The sequence below is a fragment of the Emiliania huxleyi genome (assembly GCF_000372725.1).
Source record: "Emiliania huxleyi CCMP1516 unplaced genomic scaffold EMIHUscaffold_455, whole genome shotgun sequence".
Classification (NCBI taxonomy): Eukaryota; Haptophyta; order Isochrysidales; family Noelaerhabdaceae; genus Emiliania; species Emiliania huxleyi.
The window spans coordinates 43,543-45,892 of NW_005198573.1; positions in this window are offsets into that span (position 1 = coordinate 43,543).

Below are 2,350 nucleotides of genomic sequence, written 5' to 3' on the forward strand. Positions count from 1 at the left end.
GGATTTGGGGGCCCCCGAAAAAGGGGGGACACATTAGGGGGGGACCCTTGGCCAAAGGAGAGGGGTGGGAAACCCAAATTGGGGGTTCTAGGGTGGTGGGGCCCCATTTAGGGGGGGGAAGGCCGGGGCCCTTTTGGGGGTGAAATTTTTGCGGGCGAATTGGAACCTACCCCCTCGCCGCGCCGATCCTCACGCGGAGGGTAAAGTAAAACCCAGTGGGAGAAAACCCCTCCGCGGTCGGCAGTCTTCAGAGTGGACCCCCCCCTCCCCAGCCTCCCCTGTTGGTCTTTGGCACCCCCCCCCCCCCCTCCCCATCGGTGACTCGCGAAGGACACGGACACTCGGGGTGTGGGGTGGGGGGTCCCCCAGAGAGGGGGCTTTGGGGCCTTGTCGGGTCAATCTCCCCCCCAGAGGGGCCTCGTTGGGTCGATTTCTGGTCGATCTCATGTCGATCTTGGGTCGATCTCGGGTCGATCTCGGGTCTATCTCGGGTCGATCTCGGGTCGATCTCGGGTCGATCTCGGGTCAATCTCGGCCTCCGCGGTCGAGTAGCCTAGAGGTGAGGAGGATGAGGCGAGATGAGGCGAGATGAGGCGAGATGAGGCGAGATGAGGCGAGATGAGGCGAGATGAGGCGAGATTAGACGATATGAGGCGAGATTTGGCGAGGTGCAGCGAGATATCGCGAGATGCAGCCAGCTCAACATGCCTGGGGGTAGTCAGCATAATGCCTGGAGGGATTCGGCTTGGTGCCTGGAGGGAGCCAGCTTGATGCCTGGAGGGAGCCAGCTTGATGCCTGGAGATGCCTGGAGGGAGTCCGCCGCTTGGTGCCTTGAGGGGTCAGCTTCTGGATCCGTTTGTTCCTCTCGGCGATGCCCGTTTGTTCCTCTCGGCGATGCGCCGGCGTGGGGAGTGTGCGTGCGCGCGCGTGTGTGAGATGTGGATTGTGGCAGGCCTGCTGCTGCTGCTGTGGGCAAGTGTGCTCTGTGTGTGGCGCTGCGCTCGCGTGCGGTGCGCGCGTGCTGTGCGCGTGTGCGTGTTGGAATCGCGCGTGAGTCTGCGTGTACTGCGCGCGCGCCGGCGTGTGCTGTGCGCTGTGCTCTGCTGTGCGCCCTGTTTGTGTAGCTGTGAGGCGCAGCCTTGGCTGGCAGGGCTGCGCGGTGGGCTGCGGCGTGCTGCGGGTGGTCGTGCGCATGCCTGATGGTGTGCGGCGGCCGCGCAGCCCGCTCGACCGGGCCGTCGGCGGCCCAGGGGGCGAGCATGCCAATGCGCGCTGCATGTGAGGCTGCTGCGCGGCTGGCGCGCAAGTTTCCGTGCGGAGAGGGACGCGCGTATGTGTTCACGCTGCGGGCGCGGGCGGGCGCGGAGGGCGGCGCGGTCTGACCGCGGTTGTCGGACCTTAAGACAGCGTTGCAGATCCCTGGGCGAGGGTGGTGGATGAGGGCGGTCCGGCGGCGGAGCAACCACCTCCTCCCGACGTGTCGGCAGGCAGGATGTCATCCCCCGTGATCCAGACTGCCCCGTTGGAGGTAGGCCGCTCGTCTAGCCAATCAGCCTTAAGCGAGCGGCCTGGCCGTTGGAATGGCCTGAGACCGGTCCCCGTCGGGAGGACTGTTCTGACAGAGGAGATCTCCCACCGTCAGTCCGTCACCAGCGTCCCAGTGAGTACGGCGATCAGACCCCAACGCTCCCGCGCCAGACATAGTCCTCGTGGTGGTCTTCCGGGAGAGGGGCGGGAGCGAGGGACCTTCTTAGTAAGCCGGCATGCAGGCGCATGCACGGCCGTTCAGAAATTTTCCCAGCCGTTGGAATGGCTCCGCTCCTGCCCCTCACGCCGGGTGGACAGGCGGGGGGGAGGTCAATGACCTGCCTAGTCGCCCGACATGCCAGGCATGCCGACCTTTCGGAGCCCCCCCTCGTACACGTGTGCCGCTGGGATCAAGCCAGTACGCCCGAGGGCGACGGTCCCCCGGTAGTAGACGTTGGCGCCGAAGAGGGAGGAGTCGTCGAAGGACGGGTAGTCGTCGGTCATGCGGGGGGAGTAGTCGGTGAGCAGCAGGGAGGAGAAATGCCTGAGAGGGTGGGGAGGGAGGCGTGAGGCGCGAGGTGAGGGGCGTGGGGGCGCGGGACGCGGGGCGTGCGTGGGACGCGCGGCGTGAGGCGGAGGGCGTGAGGCGGGAGGGCGCAGGGCAAGGAATTGTGTGGGTGGGGAGCTGAATTGTGTGTATGAGGTATGCTTTGGTGCCCCAAGGCCGGTCGGGCTAATTTGGCATATCTCAGCGGTCTTCGCTTTCTTTGATTACGGCGATAAAAAAGTCTATTGTCCCCTCCCGGGTCATTTTTTCTTTCT